General features: G+C 37.9%; 1 long non-coding RNA gene and 1 other non-coding gene across 2 annotated transcripts in view; both read right to left on the bottom strand.

Moving 5' to 3' along the window:
- Positions 1–6,092: 6,092 nt before the first annotated feature.
- On the bottom strand, positions 6,093–6,165 carry TRNAF-GAA. The gene has a single exon. It is a non-coding gene; the product is annotated as a tRNA-Phe (tRNA).
- Positions 6,166–18,998: 12,833 nt separating this feature from the next.
- LOC118178030 overlaps positions 18,999–20,494 on the bottom strand; it is an 8,205-nt gene continuing 6,709 nt past the window's right edge. The window contains exon 3 of the long non-coding RNA XR_004756045.1: positions 18,999–19,973. This is a non-coding gene — a long non-coding RNA (uncharacterized LOC118178030). The remainder of the gene's footprint in view (positions 19,974–20,494) is intronic.

The raw sequence follows: 20,494 nt of genomic DNA, 5'->3' as shown, positions 1-20,494 counted from the left end.
GCTAGGCATGATTTAGTATTGATTTGGACAGTTCAGGTGAAAACAGTTAGAGACCTGCTGCTCCACATGGACTGTCACAAGTCCATGGGGACAGATGGGATCCACCTGAAGGAGTTGAGGGAGTTGAGTTGGCAGATGTGATTGCTGGGTGACTTTGCATCATCTATCAGCAGTCATGGTAATCTAGAGAGATCCCAGATGACTGGAGACTTGGTAATGTGACGCCCATCTATAAGAAGTGTCATAAGGAAGAAACAGGGAACTAGAGGTCTGTGAGCCTGACCTCGTGTCAGGAAAAGTGATGGAACAGGTCATCTTGAATGCAATCACACAATGTATGTGGGACCATTGGGGGATCAGGCCCAGTCAGCATGGGTTCATGAAAGGCAAGTCCTGTCTGACCAACCTCATCTCCTTCTATGACCGTGTGACCCATCTGTTGGATGAGAAAAATCAAATTGATGTAGTCCACCTAGACTTCAGCAAGGCCTTTGACACGGTCTCCCATAGTATTATCCTGGAGAAGCTGGCAGCCCATGGCTTGGACAGGTACACTCTTTGCTGGGTTAAAAACTAGCTGAACAGCCAAGTCCAGAGAGTAATGGTGAATGGAGTTAAATATAGCTGGCAACTATTCACGAGTGGTGTTCCCCAGGAGTCAGAGTTGGGACCCATCCTCTTTAATATCATTATTGAGGATTTGGATGAGTGGATTGAGTCCACCTTCAGTAAGTTTGCTGATGACAGCAAGCTGGGGGGAAGCATCAATCTGCCCAATGATAGGAAAGCCCTGCAGAGAGACCTGGACAAGTTGGATTGATTGGCAGAAGCCAATGGGATGAGGTTCAACATGGCTAAGTGCCAGGTCCTGCACTTTGGCCACAACAACCCCATGCAGTGATACAGGCTTGGGGGAGAGTGGCTCTAAAGATGTGCAGAGGAAAAGGATTTGGAACTGTTGGTCAATGCTTGCCTGAACACGATCCAGCAGTGTGCCCAGGTGGCCAAGAAGTCCAACAGCATCCTGGCCTGTATCAGGAATAGTGTAGCCAGCAGGACCAGGGAGGTGATTGTCCCCCTGTACTCTGCTCTGGTGAGGCTGCACCTCAAGTACTGTGTTCAGCTTTCAGCTCCTCAGTACAAGAAGGACACTGAGGCCCTGGAGAGTGTCCAGAGCAGGGCTATGAAGCTGGTGAATGGTCTGGAGCACAAGTCTTATGAGGACAGGCTGAGGGAACTTGGTTTGTTTAGTCTTGAGAAGAGGAGGCTCAGGGGAGACCTTATTGCTCTCTACAACTACCTGAAAAGAAGTTGTGGGGAGCTGGGAGTCGGCCTCTTCTTGCAGATGACTAACGATAGGACTAGAGGGAATGACCTCAAGTTGCACAAGGGGAGGTTTTGGTTGGAAATGTGGAGACTTTTCTTCTCAGAAAGAGTAGTCAGACGTTGGAATGGGTTGCCCAGGGAAGTGGTGGAGTCACCATCCTTGGGAGTGTTCAAGGAAAGGTTGGACCTGGTGCTTAGGGTCATGGATTAGTGGGCAGCATTGCTGGTACGGTGATAGCTGGAACAGAAGATCTTGAAGTTCTCTTCCAACCTTTATTATTCTATGATTTTTATAATATTTAGAAAGCTAGTGTGATAGACCAGAGTGAACTGGAATACATCCCTAAATGACTCATGAAGTTTGTGAAACACTTTCTTAAATACTGAAGTGTCAGTTTCCAGTAAAACATGCCTACTGGCTTTGGATATATTTTTATATGTAACATTTTGCAGATTAAACTGCTATCTAAATGAAGAAATACTACAGAGAAAAATGCAGTCACCTGGGAGTTAATCCTTTAACAGGAGCTGAAACAAGATCAAAATAATGTAAAATCAGTGAGATCTGAATATTTTCCAAACTCGCAAATTGCACCAGGAAGGACTTCTTTCACAGTTTTTGACTATGGTTTTTGATTTTAGGAGAAATGTTTAGGGTTCCCTAAATCATGAGAATTTAATTCATAAACAAAGTGTGTGAAAGTAAATAATTCTTAACTTTTAACATCATTAACATTAAAATAAACCTACCTCTTGCTGTACACAGGCCTTGCTTTATTATTATTTTTTTTAATAATTATGTCTTATATTTTTAGTAGAACTTAGTGCTTAAGTGAATTGGAAGAGTGATCTCATTCATTTGTTGTCTAGTAATGCTACTGGGTGAAAAATGTATTTGCAAGCCTCTGATATATACCAAGTCATCATAAATATTTATACAAATAACAGGTAAAATAGTAGCTTTACTTAGTGAGTCACTTCACTTTGAGCTGAGAGACATTCCAAGGTAAAAAAAAGTTTGTAAATTTATAAGTCTGTGAAAAGATATATATGTATGCTATAGACAAATCATTGTAAAACATGTCTCCTGTTTATTATCTTTTTATTTATTTATTTATTTATTGATTTGAATAGCCGAAATACCTTTTTAAATGTTACTAAGATGTACTAGGAAGAAAAATTAAATGTGAATTTAAGTGAAAATCTGTATGTTTAAAAGTATATAACTACTTCATTTGATGGGGAAGTGGGAGGAAGGGGGAGAGGGGAGGAAGGTGGTGCTCTTAATTAGAAAGTTCCAGAATAGCTTGTGAAAGTTTATTTATAAGTTAGGAACATAAATGTTTTGGTATGTATTTCACTGTACATCAGTAATATCAGCAACCCAGTGGAAAATTAATTGTTGTTGTTGTTTTAATGGTATTTGATAGTACTTTTCACCATACTGTTATATGATAAGTAGGGGCTTCATTACTAGAACATCTGAAAATATCTTTTTGAGATTATGAAACATTAAGCTGTTTTAAAAGGTGGGCAAATGAGGAAGAAGAAGGACTAATGGTTTCAGTCATCAATGATCTCCAAATTGAAACCTTCTTTAAGTGGTAAAAATTACTATAGGTCCAATGAAGTCAACTGAACTCTTTCTTTCGGAAATGTAAGCAAGCCTAAGTAGTACAATTAAATTGTTCTTTAGCTAGTTCTCTTATCCTAAACAGTTCCTTTTTAGTTTTCTTATTGTCAAGGTAATGGAACAACTAGTCCTGGAAACCATTTGCAGATACATGAAAGCAATGGGTCAGCTTGAATTCACAAATAAAACCATGCTTGAATATCATAGATTGGCTCGTGTTGGAAGGGACCTTAAAGATCATCTAGTTCCAACCCCCCTGCCTTAAGCAGGGATACCACCCACCAGATCAGACTGGCTAAGGCCCTGTCTAGCCTGGCCTTATACACCTCCAAGGATGGGGCATCCAAGACACAGAATCACAGAATCACAGAATTTCTAGATTGGAAGAGACCTCAAGACCTCTCTTAGCAACTTGTTCCAGTGCCTCACTACACTTACATCAAAGAATTTCCTCCTTGTGTCTAGTCTAAATCTTCCCTCTTATACTTTAAGACCAATCCCCTTTGTCCTATCATTATCTACCCGAGTAAAGAGTCCTTCTCCACCTTTTTTACAAGACCCCTTCAAGGACTGCAGTGAGATCTCCTTGGAGCCTTCGCTTCTTCAGGTTGAACATCCACAGCTCTCTCAGCCTTTCTTCATAGGAGAGGTGCTCCAGCCCTCTGATCATCTTTGTGGCCCTCCTCTGGACTCTCCCTAACAGGTCCATGATCTTCTTGTGCTGGGTGCCCCAGACCTAGTTGCAGCACTCTAGATGGGGCCTCATGAGGGCAAAGAAAGGGAGGGACAATCACTTCCTTCAACCTGCTAGTTACACCTTTTTTTTTTATGCAGCCCAGGATGCAGTAGGTCTTCTCAGCAGCAAGCATACACTGCTGGCTCTTCTCAAGCTTTGGTCCACCAGAACTGCAAGGTCTCTCACCACTCCTGTCTAGGATTGCCTGGACCCAGGTGCAGCACCTTGCACTTGGATTTGTTGAACCTCTTTCAGTTCACATGGGCCCACTTCTGAAGCCTGTCCAGGTCCCTTTGAATGGCATCTTTTCCTTCTTTGGTATCAACTCAACACTCAGCTTGGTGTTGTCCACAAACTTGTTGAGGGTGCACTCAGTCCCATCATCTATGTCACTGATGAAGCTATTGAAAATCACCAGTCCCAAGACAGACCCCTGAAGGACACTGCTTGTCACCACTGGTCTCCACCTAGACATAGAACCATTGACCACTACTCTCTGTGTGTGGCCATTGAGACAATTCCTTGTCCACCGAATGGTCCACCCTTCAAATTCATATCTCTAATTTATAGATCAGGATGTCATGTTGGACTGTGTCAAAAGCCTTGCAGAAATACGGGTCAATGACATCAGCTGGTCTTCCATTGTCAACTGATGCAGTTACCCCATCATAGAAGGTCACCAAATTGTTTGGGCTTGTTTTACCTTGTTGAAGGTATGCTGGCTGTCCCAGATCACCTCCTTAATGCATGTGCATTAATATTACCTCCAGGAGGATTCATTCCATGATCTTGCCAGGCACAGAGGTGGAGCTCACCAGTCTGTAGTTCCCCAGGTCTTCTATTCTACCCTTTTTACAAATGGGAGTGATGTTTCCCTTTTTCCAGTCACGGGACATTTGCTTGACTGCCATGATTTTTCAAATGTGATGGAGAGTGTCTTGATGACTACATCAGCCAATTCCCTCAGGACTGTGGGATGCATGTCACTGTGCCCCATTGATTTTGGAGCTGTTCAGTTGCATCAGGAGGTCCTGAACTTGCTCTTTGCTTACAGTGGGAGGGACAATGATCCCCCAGCCCCTGTCTAGAGTTTCAGGAACCTCAGAGATGTGAGAAGCCTGACCACCATTGAAGACCAAGGCAAAGAAGTTAAGTGCCTCAGACTTCTCCATATCTATTGTTACCGGTTCCCTATCTTCATTTGTTAGAGGTGGTGTACACTCCTCAGTCTTTCTTTGTGGCCAGTGTACCTATAGAATCCCTTCTCATTATTCTTTGCATCCCTCACCCAGTTTAGTACTGTCAGTGCTCTGGGTTTCCTCATCCTGTCTCTACATATTTGGACAGCATTTCTGTACTCTTCCCAGGCCAGATGGCCCCGTTTCCACCACCTGTGCATTTCCTTCTTTTGCCTGAGTTTGACCAGCATGTCCTTGTTCAGCCATGCTGGTTTCCTGCCTTCCCTGCTTGATTTATTACATATGGGAATAGAGAGCTCTTGTGCTCCAAGGAAAATATCCTTCAAGAGTTGCCAACTCTGATCAGATCCTCTGTCCCTAAGGACCATGTCCCAAGGGATCTCATCCACTAATTTTTTGAACAGATGGAAGCTGGCTTTTCAGAAGTTTGGGATCCCGACTTTGCTCTTAGCCAGGCCCATTTCCCTTGAGATTACAAACTCATCTGGGGTTCACTGTAATCAAGGCTTCCTCCAATCATAACTTCTTAAAGAGCCTTCCGCATTGGTGAGCACCAGGTCCAGTAATGCTTCTCCTCTCTTTGGTTTCTCTAATACCTGGACAAGGACGTTGTCCTCAATGGACTCCAGTAGCCTCCTGGATTGCTTACTGACTGCCACGCAACTTTCCTAGCAGACATCTGGTGGTTGAAATCCCACAGGAGGATGAGAGCCCCCGAACAGAATGCTTCCTGCAACTGGGGAAAGAAGACCTCATCAACAGACTCCCCTTGATCCAGTGGCCTGTAGTGGACCCCAACCACAAGGTGTCCCTTGTTGGTCCGGTCCTTAATTTTTTCCTCACAGGCTCCCAACCTGTTCCTGGCTGTTTCTCAGAGTCAACTCTTCACCATCTATATTCATTTCTTAACATAGAGGGCAACACCCACCCCCCTTCCTTCCCTGCCCACCTCTCCTGTAAAGCGTATAGCCCTCCACTCCAATGTTCCAGCTGTGTGATTTGTCCCACCATGTTTCCGTTACAGCAGTTAGATCATAGTTTTCTAATGGCACTGTGTTTTCCAACTCCTCCTGCTTGTTTCCCATGCTGCATGCATTGGTGTAGAGGCACTTCAGCTGGGCTATGGGCCAGCATCAGTTTTTAGAGGAGTCCTTCCTGATTCGTATGGGACGATTCACAGTTGCAGTTCTCAAAACATTGCTGAAGCCCGGGATTGAACCAGGGACCTTTAGATCTTCAGTCTAACACTCTCCCAGCTGAGCTACTTCAGCCCTGCTTCAACAATTTAACAAGCTTTTAAAATTAAATGTCTTTCTTGATAGATGAAAGGGGATTGGTGGATACTCCCTATCTCAATTGCCTGTTTCCCATGCTGCATGCACTGACGTAGAGGTATATCACCTGGGCTATTGGATGCATCACCAGTTTAGAGGAGTCCTTCTGAATTCGTATGGGACAACTCACAGGTGTTTCACTGCCCTGTCTCTCAAAAGCATGCCCAAGATCGTATTATCCGAAACCCTGAACATGGTACCAGCTACGCAGTCATTCACCTGACCCATATCCTGCCTCCTCTGTGGGTCCCAGTCTCTGTCTGGGCGGACTGAGGAGAACACCACTTGTGGTTCTGATCCCTTCAGCATCTTTCCACGAGATATAAAGTTCCTTTTTTGATGTTTCTGAGTATCCTTATCACAGCCTGAGTTGTCCCTATGTGAAAGATCAGGAATGAGTGATAGGCCTCCAGCTTAACTAAGCTTGGTAGCCTCTTTGTGATGTTACAAATGAGGGCCACAGGCAGGGAGCAAACCCTTCTCAAGGACTTGTCTGGGCTACAAAAGGGCATATTAGTGCCTTTCAGAGAAGAATCTCCAATTACCAACACCTTCTGCTCTTTTTTTTTTTTTTTTTTTTTTTTTTTTTTTAGTAGAAATGGTTCTTAAGTGGTATGCTGGTCTACTTTTTGCAGTTGCCATTTCCTGGGTCTTGACCATTACCAGAGTTGTTGATACACTCTCCTTTTTTTAAGACCCAGAGCATCATATCTTTTGCGTAGAGGCATTTCAGGGCAAGGGGAAGATTCCACTCTCTGCTCCGAGCATAGGACTTCTGAGCTGAGAAAGTCCTTCCATACACCTGTGATTTTAATGGCAGAAATTAAGCAATTGTTTCTGTACGGCACACAGACATATAAACTGTTCCAACAAATCATTTTACATTTTATCACTTACATTTTCATGTTTTTACTATAAATTCATAATGTATAAATTTCATTAAAAATAAATAATTAATTTTAAGAAAATAACAAACACCACAAATCTCAGCTAAGCAGGCATTGTGAGTTGTAATCGGTGTGAGATGGTGCAACAGCTACTTTCTGATCTGTTTTTAATCTGGACATGCAAATATTTTTCTGTTAGATAGAGCATGTAATTTTTAGTAGATTAATTACTTCAAGTTTGATAAATTGGCCTCATCCAAAACTATTTTGCAGGTGTCTGAATAGGAGGACTTAAAGGTCAGTTCATTCTTCCATGGTATAGGTGCTCTGACCACTAAAAAAAAATGTTACAGATAAAATGGACATCTCTTAGGCTTGGAGAACATATTCTGTGCTCAGTTCTACTCAGTTTTCCAGAAACACTTCTAGGTACTTCTAAGGAAATAGTCCTGACTGTGTATGGGGTACCAGCTCTGAAAAGGGTAATACTGGACTGGGAAAAACTATGATTTCTTATACAGGCTGGATCATAAAGCTGCATACTGGTCAGGCGGTTCCAGGCATGTTGCCTGCTGGGACACTTAGCTCCCTTCTTATACTGTAGACAGAAATTAGGTATTTCATGCAGTGTCCTCCATTGGTGAAATACCAAACCAATATTTAAATATAGTATGATGCTAGCAGCAGCACAGAGTAAATATTGTATGTTACTTTTTGCTTCAAGTTACCATTCTTCTTAGACAACTTTTATTTAAACAGGCTGCATCTTCCATCTGACATTAAAAAAAAAAAAAAAAAAAAAAAAGTCTTGACTGTGCATGAGTACAGATAAGAATTTTGTTCTGAAGTCTAGCAAGAAAGAAATGTTAAACCTGATTTGGTGTGCCTGATAAACATGTTAGCAATTGTGACAGAAGAAATCCTGATAAAAAGTATCACTGAAGAAAATACTGAAATGAATGAAAGAGGATAAGAATCAGTTCTTACATATAGTAAATGGATAGTAAGGTGCCAAATTTAAGATCCCATTACCAGATGCAATGTTTATCAGACATCAAAACCAGACACAGACTTTATACATACACATACATACACATATATATAACATGAAGTCCTAGAAAAGTTATTTATAATTACCTAAAGAAAATATAGTTATTCTGGAACTATTTGTAATACTGCCTTTAGGAGGCTGTTAAATAACTCACAACCATATTAATTGTCAAATAACTTGTTCAACATACTCTTCAAATAGAGTATTCTTTAGAGTATTCTTTGAACATTTTGCTTTCATTAATTCTTAACACTGCTTATGAAATTTCTGATACAAAATATATATATATATATATATCACACTGTGTTTATCACACAGGGTTCTTATTTGTTCTTTACTGGCATGGAGGTTCAAGAACATTATATGGGAAAAAGGTGGAAGGCATTCAGACTGTTTTGCAGTCAACTCATGCAGTCAAGACTGGAGTCAAGTATGTCTTCACCCCACTGTCAGCAGTGCAGGCACTTTCAGGGAGCATATATGTGTAGTGCACCTGAACCTCAGATGCCTGCTGCACAGAGAGCTGGTAAATTTTGAGATGATGTTGGGAACATGAAGATAGATTCCTGAATCTGTAGCTGCAGCTATGATTGAAATTTATTACATTGTGCTTTTTTTTTTTTTTTTTTTTTTTTGCTGGTTTGTTTGTTTTTAATTGTTATTATTTGACAGAATTTCCCAACAAACTGCACAACTGCTGGGAAACACTGAGACATAATATGATCCTTGCTCCTTGCTTGTTTTCTTTAACTCCATTCCCAAAACACAACATAAGTCAGGACCCCTTATCAAAATATACTCTCAAAGATAATGTTGAAGGTTCTACCCTGGGAGGAAAACAAATCCAAAAGAATTATAATGAATTAACTATCCTTCCTTGTGAAATAGAAAGGTATACTGGCTCCATTCCCTAAGATTCTGTTTTTCTTCCCATCTTGTTTGTTTTGTATATAAGTGACAGAATATAGTTAAAAAATGAAAGATTATTCATATCTTATGTGTATACCTGAGATATTCACTCTTGATCATATAAACTAGTCTTCCAGTTATACTGCAACCAAGTTATATATAATGGTGAAATCAAGTGTAAGAATAGGTTTGAGAACGGCAAAATGAAGAAAGAATGAAACTGTATTCAAGACAGGAGAAAGGTTGCAAAACACTTCTGACAAGATAAATGACTAGCAGAGTATTAAGTATTTTCTTGGTGATAGAGAAAAACATTTAATAAATCTAGTCTGTTTGTGTTTTCCTACAAAACCACCCCCAAGAAGGGAATAACTGTCTCTGGAAGACAAGGTAAGGTTGAACCTAGAGAATTCCTGCTACTCAAAACATAAAACAGGAGACTGCAGATGGAGCAGAGTCTACAGTATTAGGAAATCTGTAGCAAGGAAAACATTTGGTCTTTTCACAGGAGAGATACCTTGGGATGTTTTTCATCACCTGCAGTGTAACAAAGAGTGTCTGGAAAATCTAGTGCATTTCATAACCTGTCTCCTTCTTCAAGAAGAAAGAAGGTACAAAAGAACAGAATACTATTAAGTTCTTTATTCTTTTCCAATTTCAGGCCCCAAGTATCATACATACTTCAAGTATTTTGCATTCTTAACACAAAAATAAACTCAATTTTAATTTTAAGAAAAGGAGACTCATTTATTACAGCTGTTCACAGTTTTCCATATTTCACCAGAATAAATAATGTTTACTTTTCATATTATTGTACTATTGAAGACCCAGGCAGGTCTACAGCATCACTGTTCAAATATTCATTAATTCCTTATAGGAGATGATGTCTGATTGTGCTCTAATCTAATCTAAAACATATTTCTGTATTTTCTTAAAATTTATATTATCTCACTGTAAAATCTGAACAACCAAAACACAACTGACTGCTAGCAAAACCTATTCATAAATAATAGTAGCTTCAATATGTTTTACATAATACAATTTAAATCTTCTATGCAAATATGAAAGATTTTACACCCTTCCAAGAAAACCAGGATTTCTAAACATTCAACATCTTGAATCTATTTGAATCTCTATTTTTCTGGTCAATATCTTATCCTTCTTTCACACATAGAAGTAAAATATCGGTATCCTCCTCTCTATAGCAGGCAAACATAGCTAATAATTGGCCATGTCAAAAGAAGCAAACAGCTTGAAATTTACAAGTTATGTGGCTTTTCAAATCCTAATTTAAAATAATAATAATAATCCAAAAAAAAAAAAAAAACACCCACAAACAAACAAAAAACCTAACTGGGAACTGTATGTCCAGTTTCAGTTCCTTTTTTTTTTTTTTTTTTTTTTTCCTTTCTCTTTTTAACCTTATAACTTATATCTTTTTCTTGAGAAAACAAAACAAAACAAAATCTTCAAATGGGATTATTCGCTTAAAAATATCTGTTTGATTTCTCATGGCTGTGTAATCAGGCAGCCTCTATCCTTTAAATAAGATATCAGAATCAGGGTATATTAGAACTCCTTACTGGTAAATCAGCAGAATTTATGCCATAAACTGATATTCTGACTATGAAAGTAGAAAGTAATTGTTACATGCATAGATGCAAGTGTGAGAACATGCTTTAGCAGGAAGAGCTTTGGGTGTAACAGGAAAAGATAAAATAGTTGATGAGAAGCTTATCTTATGAGGCACCAATTTCTGGGTTGATTTTCTTGTAGAATACCTCCTGCAATACATATACACTTTATCTTATTTGGCTGCAAGGTGTTCTGTTGTTGTTTTGCTTTGTTTTTATAACTGGTGAAGATGATTGTTGAAGACATCTGGTTTAAAAGTCGTTAATCCCTAATGCTATTTTTAGTTAAGTAAAATTCAGTTCTATGTGTAATTCAGATCACTTTCCAGAGCTTTCTTTGGGAGACAGATCTCCTTTATGGAAGGACTGTTTTTCTCCTCTTTTTTTAGCATCATGATCCCATCATTGCAATCACATATACACACACACACAAGATCACAGAATCACAGAATCACAGAACTGTAGGGGTCCAACCCCCCTGCCAAAGCAGGTTCCTCAGAGCAGGCTGCCCAGGTAGGCGTCCAGATGGGCCTTGAATATCTCCAGAGAAGGAGACTCCACAACCTCTCTAGGCATCCTGTTCCAGTGCTCCGTCACTCTCTCCGTGAAGAAGTTCTTTCGCATGTCGGTGCGGAACTTCCTGTGTTCTATCTTGCGGCCATTGTCCCTTGTCCTATCCCCACAAACCACTGAGAAGAGGTTAGCTACATCCTTCTGTTTCCCACCCCTCAGATATTTATAGACATTGATAAGATCCTCCCTCAGTCTTCTCTTCTCCAGGCTGAACAGACCCAGGTCTCTCAGCCTTTCTTCATAGGGAAGATGCTCCAGGCCCTATATCATCTTTGTGGCCCTCCGCTGCACTCTTTCCAGGAGATCCCTGTCTTTTTTGTACCGGAGAGCCCAGAACTGGACACAGTACTCCAGGTGAGGAGTACTGCCTGACCAGGGCAAAGTAGAGAGGGAGGATCACCTCCCTTGACCTGCTGGCCACACTCCTTTTAATGCATGCCAGGATCCCATTGGCCCTCTTGGCCACCAGGGCACACTGCTGGCTCATGGTCAACCTGTCGTCCACCAGGACCCCCAGGTCCTTCTCCTCAGAACTCCTCTCCAGCAGGTCGTCCCTCAGCCTGTACTGATACTTCCGGTTGTTCCTTCCCAGGTGCAGGACTCTGCACTTGCTCTTATTAAACCGCATTTGGTTTCTTCCTGCCCATCTCTCCAGCCAGTCCAGGTCTCGCTGAATGGCAGCACAGCCTTCTGGTGTGTCAGCCACTCCTCCGAGCTTTGTGTCGTCGGCGTACTTGCTGAGGGCAGATACTATTCCCTCATCAAGGTCATCGATGAAGATGTTGAACAAGACCGGACCCAGCACCAACCCCTGGGGAACACCACTAGTCACAGGCCTCCAGCCAGACTCTGCTCTGCCCATCACCACCCTCTGAGCTCAGCCAGTCAGCCAGTTCTCAACCCACCTCACCGTCCACTCATCTATCCCACACTTTCTCAACTTTGCTAGTAGGATGTCATGGGAGACAGTACTGAAAGCCTTGCTTTTATTTGTAAGAATTATTTCTACAATATTTATTTAATCTATTCTGTGCATGGATTTGTTATAATGCGAAGATGTTTTCAGTTTAAATAAGGAACATTTGATCCTGAGGGCAAAACAAAAAAGACTTGATGCAACAATAAGAAATCAAACATTTTCATTTAAATTTGATCAAAGAATATATTGTAGCTAGTCCTCTTTTCTAGACTGTCTCATGCATGGAACAGAGAAGGTTTAAGCAATCCAAATCCTTCCAAATTACAAGACTTTAAAGTTTTTACTGACCTAATTTCTGAAGATATTTTTCAGCAGCATTTCATGAAGTACAGATAACACGCGGTTCTTACAAACTTAGATCTTTTTAGGGGTTCTCTCTTTACTTTGTGACCATTTCTTCTTGTCCAAGTTATAACATTTTCCTGTACAACCAGGAAGAATTTAAGATAAATTTTCCACATTCGTGAACACAGTTCTATCTGCAGTTCCTTTAATAAATAAAAAGTGAATAGTCCTTGGATAGTGGATAGTTTTTAATTGTGATTTAAATACTTCCAAGGAAAAAAAGAAAAAAAAAAAAAAAAAAAAAAAAAGCAAACCATCAAAACATCATTCTTTTCATCCAAGTTTCAAAAAAAAAAAAAAGTAGGGTTAATTCCTCCTCCAGGTAGTTGGGGTAGTTGGTAACAAATTCAGTTAAATGAATAATGAATATTATTCCTAGTTATTAAAGTTGAGTTTCTATGTACAAAGAGCCCTTTTATATGATATAAATCCTCTGTATCTACTTTTGGATCAGCTTCAGAAGAAGCAAATGACATAAAAATAAAACTTTGTGCAAACAATATAAATATTTATGAGGGTCTCAGAAATTTATGTTAAGAAAAATGAAATAAATTTTATAGAAAAGACATGAACCAAAATATTCAGAAATGAAGTTTGGTTTCTACTTCGTCTGCTCAGTAAACTTTGTCATGCTATGTATGCACCATTGACCTTTGTTGTTGCAAGCAGTTGCATATAGTGTCATTGCTTTCACTCACCAAACAGAACAGGGAATATTAGCACAGACTTGTGAGAAGGGAATACAAAAATATATGTGAGATATGAAATAGTCATTGCCGCAGTCCCATGAAAAACATCCTCATTGCTGTTATGAATAATATAGTCATTATAAGAGAGTGACCAAAGTGAGGTTTTTGAAAATTGACTTTCAGATTTATATATGGTGAACAGTAAGCTCTCTAGGATTATTGAATATAATATCAAAATTATTTAATATTAAGATAAAATTGTGTTTGAAGCTGCTTGAAAATAATCACCGATCAATTATACTGTTATAGCCATGTCATGACTCATTATGAAATTCGGGAAAAAAGGTTTTATTTAATAATTTATTTTATTTTATTTTATTTATTTTATTATTTTGTTTTATTATTCTATTCTATTCTATTCTATTAATTTTAGGTAAAATAAAACAACGAAAAAAAACACCAACACTATAATCTTGTAATTAAATGATAACAGAATTCTCAAGGGTACACAATTCTTCTAGATAAAGGATTTCTGCCAAGAATGTCTTGTAAGTCTTACATATCTTGATAAGTGTTGTTTGCCAAGCTGATGTGATTTTTCTCTCACTGAAACTGTTTCATTAATTTGATGTGTGAGAAATAAATATTTGCTGTGCAAATTGGAGATTATTATGGTCTAATGGAACTTTCCCATACAAAGTGATACTTGGCATTTTAGATGCATAAAATGCATATCAGTACTTGGTAAATAGAATGGAGCTGTGGGAAAAAAAAAATGTGAAAGGCATGTAACTGGTGAACAAAATCGATGTTCCAGTAATAGTTTTGTTCACTACTGTCGTTAAGTATTAACTGAAAAAACAGTTTCAGTAAGTCAAAACAAACCAACTAACCAACCAACCAAACAAACAAACAAACAAAAAAAAACACACCACCAATAAAACAGTTACCATGTGTGCAGATATTTGCCAAAGCTATGGAAATGGTAATGACAGTACAGACAGTAATATATATATATATATTATTTTTAAACAAAAATACATAGACCACCTTGTTTTCAGAGTCACATGCATTCATCTTATATACACAATATTTTATATAAATAAATATATCACTTTATGTTGAGTAAAACATAAAGTGAAAACAGATACAGAAAACTTTGGACCAAAAACTGTAATACTTAAAAGCAAAGATATTTTTGTCTATGCTATAGTAAGATATATAGATCCATTCTCCATATTATCTAGACTGAAAATTGCAGGAAAGATAAGATAGATCTCTTGCTCTTGTATCAACACTTAGCCACATCCCAACTGAGGGATTTGATCTAATAGTACCTTTGGTAGTAGCACAATACATAGCTCATAGTTCAAAAGCTATGATTTATTCAATTAACATAAGTAAGCTAGTAAGTAAGTAAAAAAGCAAGTAAGTAAATAAGAGGAAGTCCTGTTCCTAAGGCTGCATTTCAGAAGCAGCATGTATATAACAAGACTAGTAAGTGTACTCAAAGTGAAAATGTACACAGAAAACTAAGAAACTAGATAAACTGAGAAAATATCACAGTGATAAATTGTAATTGATTGTATCTTTAATATATATATGGAAAAGTTCAGCAATGTTATTCTAGATATCCAGTTAGAAGTCATTGTCAGCCTCTTTAAAATCCTCTTTTAAATCCATTTGAAACATAAATATGAATATAAATACATAAATCTAAATCCAAGTCTATATCAGAATACATATGATGAATAAAATGGGTCAAGAGGAAAATCTGGATTCTACATCTGAAAGAGGTGCAATATGTTTTTGAATACCTTATTTCTGAAACTTCTCTAAATGTCTCTGTGTGTTTTGTGTGTGTTTGTGCTTTCATTGTTGTTTGATTGTTTTATTTTTTAACGCCAGCCACCATAACAGGAAGTTCCTTAAAAGTCTCTAGATTCAAGAACAGATCTTCCTTACAATAGAAAAATAAATTTCAGCATCTTAGGAAAATGTAGTCAGAAAAAAAGATACAAATGTAAGTGCCTCATGATTCTTGAGAATAACTTTAATTAATTTTGTTTGGAAACTCACTTGTTAGTGCTGTGAGCTGTTATTTTGACTAAAATGCCAAGCTATATTACAATATCAAACTGTGTTATGAATAGACTTTAAACTTTGATCTTAAGGTTCCTGTTGGTACATAATCTTTAATGTCGATTGTATTACCAGTATTCTTCAATATAACTATGAAATTAAATTGAAAGTAAATGCATTAAAGGAACATTCTAGCTCCAAAGGTCAGCATTCTAAGAATAAAAACCAAGCAAATGAACAAACAAACAAAAAATTTTAGATAGATATCACTATCTGTAAACTAGAGATAGGGATAATATTTATTTTTATTCTCATTGCTCAATAAGCAAACTTCTTTCCCATTAATTCTGTAGTGGCTATCTTGTGTGCTGAAGGCCTAATTAGATCAAGAAATGCACATTATTTTAGTGAGAGCTATAGCCTTCAGAAAGCTTAGCCAAAGTGTTCTGTTATGTGAACAAAAGCTAACTCAAAATAAGGCACAGATTTCTATGCCTGAGGGAATCTAAAAAGTCAGAAAATATCTATTCTTTATAAAGTGTAGATCTATTAAATGATAGATTAGGTTTGTTGTGCATAAATGGCACATGTAAACATAGAGAATAAAGCAGAAACACTGATGAAGAAAAATAGGGTCAGGTGAATGGAGCAGTAGCAGTAAAAGGGTCTTGCTCAGTTATTTAGTATCATTAACTGACATTAACTGCTCTGATCTCTGCCCTGAGGTGAGGTCAGGTCCAGGACCATGGCTGGCTCTAGGGGTCAGCTACACAGAAAGTGCTAACGGGAAAAATTCCTGGTTGTTACTCTGTGAGAGATGACAGAAGAGCAACATCCTCCATCAAAAACAGCAGTAAGGGATTTTCCAAAGCCAGCAGCAGGCAACAATAACTCTTTTAGTTTTTTTTGGTCTCTTGTGAGAGTGGTACATTAGTTTTTGCTAATGCTTCTCAAACAAGTAAGAAACAGCAGATGAGTCCTGAAAACAGGGAAAGGAACAGCAGCAAGTGAGAAAGCTATTGATTCTAGGGTGACATCTCTATGAAGTCACACAGAAACATACATGTGGCTTCACCTCTAATTTAAACCAAAGCAGTAATGTCTCACCATTGCTTCTTCACAGTCAGCATTCTCACACCTACCATTGCTAATGATGCAGTATAGGTGCAAAGATGTGGAGAGTTTAGAGGGCACATGTGCCTGAGGCAGTTCTTGCTGCAAAGGACAAACAGGCCTATTAATTTTCTATGTTTTTTGCCACAAAATTTTACAGTTTATAAACAAAATGTCCTCACCATTAAAGGGCCTTGTTAAAAAGCCCTTTATAAGGCAGTGATGTTAAGAAATATAACACAATTTCCTTTGTAATAGTACTCTGCCATAGAAGACAATGCAAACTTTTGTGGTATCATCATTATGATGAAGTAGCCACAAAACCAATATTTCATCTTAGGGAACGATAAACCCTCTGCAACATTTTAAGAGAACCTACCTGCCAACTGTAAAAACAGATAGTCTAGCTAAAACATGAAAGGAAAGCCTTCTCATTTAGGGCCCCATGAAGGCCATGTGGTTTTCTTGGTTAGCAATGTGTTTCTTTTGAGGGTTTCAGGGACACACATGTTTTCTTTCTGTTTACACTTGCTGCCATTGGGAACTACGTTCCTCTCATTTCTCAACTACTACTAGTAATAAAATAACGTATCTGGGGGCAAACTGCCAATTGAATAAGATTGTAACAGTCCATATTAGAAAATGTTAAGGCTGTCACAATGATGATCAAAAATGAAAGAAATATTGCAATAAAAAGTAGTAAAAATACCCAAAACATAATTGTTCATAATCAACAGCAATAACATTACACCAAGACAGGTTATGGGCAAAGGGCAAAGAGCTGAACTGAAATTATGGCTGGTGGGGATTTCTTCAAACAGCAGAATTTTTGAAAATTTTACCACCTGCTGATTCTCTCTGTCAAATCATCTTCAGAAAACTAGCTCCTTTGGGCAGTCTGGCAGCAACCCCTTACACTGAGGAGAAGCTTGCCTTAAGACATATCAAATCTTTAACATTTAACCTTGCCTTTCTAGGTCTGAAAATGAAATTTCACATATCTCTAATGAAAAATATGACTGCATACTTAATAATATTTGAAAAGTTTAACACTTTTTCCAATTTCATCACAGCAGAGGGAAATGGAAAACTTGAAAAGATACTTTAAAACATTAAGCTTCCCCTTAATACACTGCACAGACATATGACACAGAGGTGAAATTGAACTTGCTACTTCTTCCTTCAGCAGTTGGCCCTGGTAATTTCAAAATGATCTGTCCATTCCCCATCATGCATAATACATTTTTTACTTGCCTCACCTCTCCCTCTTCTCCTTCCACTTTAGAATGCCTAAGCCACCCAGTAAGATAGTAGGGACACTTACATGCAATTTATTATCTATATTTTTCTTAAAACACCCTTCCATGCTGAACTAACAACTGAAAAACAAACAAGCAAACAAAATCAAAACTGAAATGAGCTTTGTTGAATGTCAGCATGTGTACAATAAAGGATAAAGATGCTGTTATGACATGTATTTGTTTAGATCTGACAGCTGGTTTAGATTCCATCTGCTACCCTTTAGGGATGTCACCTGAGAGTGATACAGATACATCATGATGGTCAATTGCTGCCATTTATCCAATACTTATGATTCAGCAAATAGAAGCAGAACTTGAACAACAAAAACAAAAGAACACTTTGCTACTACAGGGTGCTGCAGAAAACTGGGCTCCTAACGTGTCTGGTTTTATAAAGTAAGAAGTTCCTAAAGTATTTCTAATGTGAGAAGAGTATTTGATTCAAGTTTCAAAGACAAAAATGATACTCTGTTTCAGCACTACAATGATAAATTAAATTACTTTGGGCTCAAGACTATTAATTATAGTCTTTTAAGAATCTCCTCTGTCATTCCTGTTAGAAATAACTTCCTAAGAATGTGGATCAGTGATTTATATTGCAGCATCAATACCTATTTTGTGACTCTTTACTATGCTAAGTGGTTGGACATTTCTCAAATACAGTCCCTGCAGCACTCAGGAGTGGTTTTTGGGAGTGTAACAATTATAATTTAACTGTAATGTTAAAAATTTTAAACTTCACAGTCTTATACTTGCTAACTTAATGGTCTCCTCCCATCTTACAAAACAAAACACAACAAGCATCAACAAAAACTGAGAAACGGCCAATTTAAACAGACTGTTGACCTGATGACAGTGACAGGTCTGTTAGAGCACAGCCTTTTAGGAAAAGTCAGACTTAGCTTGGTTTCCCCTACCTACATAGACAGCTTTGTTCCAGTAGAGGTTACTCATGATCTTTAGATGCCACCACAACCTTAGAAAGATAACACATCAAGAGACCTGAAAAGATTTTATTTCTTACTTTGCATAAGTAACTAACAGGAAGTAGTGGATGTGTTAGAAATCACTATAATGGAAATAGAAAGCAGAACAATTACTCCTCCAGCTTTACAAAGGTAAAAGGTAATAAATAAATAAATAAATAAATTTTAAGAGGGCTAATAAAGGTTATATACCTATTCTGATCCTTAGTTATTTGCTTATGATGAAATTTCCCTGCATGTCTTCCACAGGTAATTATCCACTATTTTTTTTTTTTACAATAATAAACATGATTAAAGCAAGTAGAATAAAATTAGATGTTTTAATATGTATATAAAATTGTAGATCTAGTTGTATGTAAGAGATAAATTAAAGCAGATTAAGCAATACTTCTTATCATACTCTAAATATTTTATAGGTGATCACGTTGGATGAGTTTTAATAAAAACATAATGTGCTATGCCTAAAAAATGTAATTGCACAACTTTAATATCAGGATTTTCAAATTTCAGTATAATGAGAAAACTCATGATGTAAGAGAACAGAATAAGATAACTATGTACAATTTAATAATTCTTTTGACATTCAGCCATTCAAACAGGAAATTACCATCCTATACAAAGTACGAAATGAATTCAAAACAGGGGAAAAAGAGAAGGAGAAAAGCATAAGTGAAAAAGTTGTCTACTTTTATCTTTCCCAATCTCCTCAGTTATCCCCCACATGATTACCTTACTTGGCATTGAATTGCTCAATCACCTTCCTTTACTCAATGTTGTTAAAGAGAATTTGAAAAAATCCCAAGTTTCTTTTTCAAAAGCCGGATTTGCAAACATCAGAAGAATCTGTCCCTTAGCTTCTGAAGAACAAGGAGAGATGCTGATGCTATCAACAATTTTATACTAATGGAAACTGTATGTGTGCTCATCATGGACAGAACAGAGAGATCCTGCAAAAGAGACACATACAATCAAAGCACCACATTTTCCTTTTAGGATCCTCCCTTCAGAGTGGTTGGCCTTAAACACTCAAAAGTTGTATCAAATTAGACTCTAAAACAGTTTGCCTGTTTACCAAGATCACATAATAGAGAATTGGGCCTGCAGATTTCTGGTGCTCAAAAGCACTGGACAATGGAGAAAAGTGGGATTGTTTCCTTTTTGTTTAGTTTCATTGTTGAAAGCACAGGAGTAGACACCTGCAGACATTTTAAAGATGCTCTTACTTCAAACAACAAATACTGTTCAGAATGGTTAACAATTCTGTGAAATTTTTGGAGATGGAAAATAATTGTTTTGTTTGCTTTAAATATTTTGTTTTGACTTATATATATATATATATATATATATTTCTTGGTTCATATGGTTCCAAATTTATTTTAACCTAACCAGGACAGGGAGTTGTGTATGGCCAGATCTTGAGTTACAGTAAAGCACTTTCAGACTGAAAGCTGGAATCCCAGTCCCTATTTTCATCTGAAGACACTCTAGAAACTGGCTGTTAGGACAAATGAGTTGCAGCAGCTTCCCTTTCTCTGGCTGTGTTAGTGAATGAAAGTTGTGGTGGGTGCTGCTGCTGAACTCAGTCACCTTGGCTGTTTCAGCTCTGAAATTGCACAGGGCCATTCACGGGACTCACTTACATAGAGATTTAGTTTGGAAAGATGATGAGAGAAGGGAAGGGAAGGGAAGGGAAGGGAAGGGAAGGGAAGGGAAGGGA

Source organism: Oxyura jamaicensis, chromosome 1 (assembly GCF_011077185.1).
Source record: "Oxyura jamaicensis isolate SHBP4307 breed ruddy duck chromosome 1, BPBGC_Ojam_1.0, whole genome shotgun sequence".
Lineage (NCBI taxonomy): Eukaryota > Metazoa > Chordata > Aves > Anseriformes > Anatidae > Oxyura > Oxyura jamaicensis.
The sequence above is the reverse complement of the archived record's forward strand: the minus strand, read 5'-3'. Positions and strand labels throughout refer to the sequence as shown.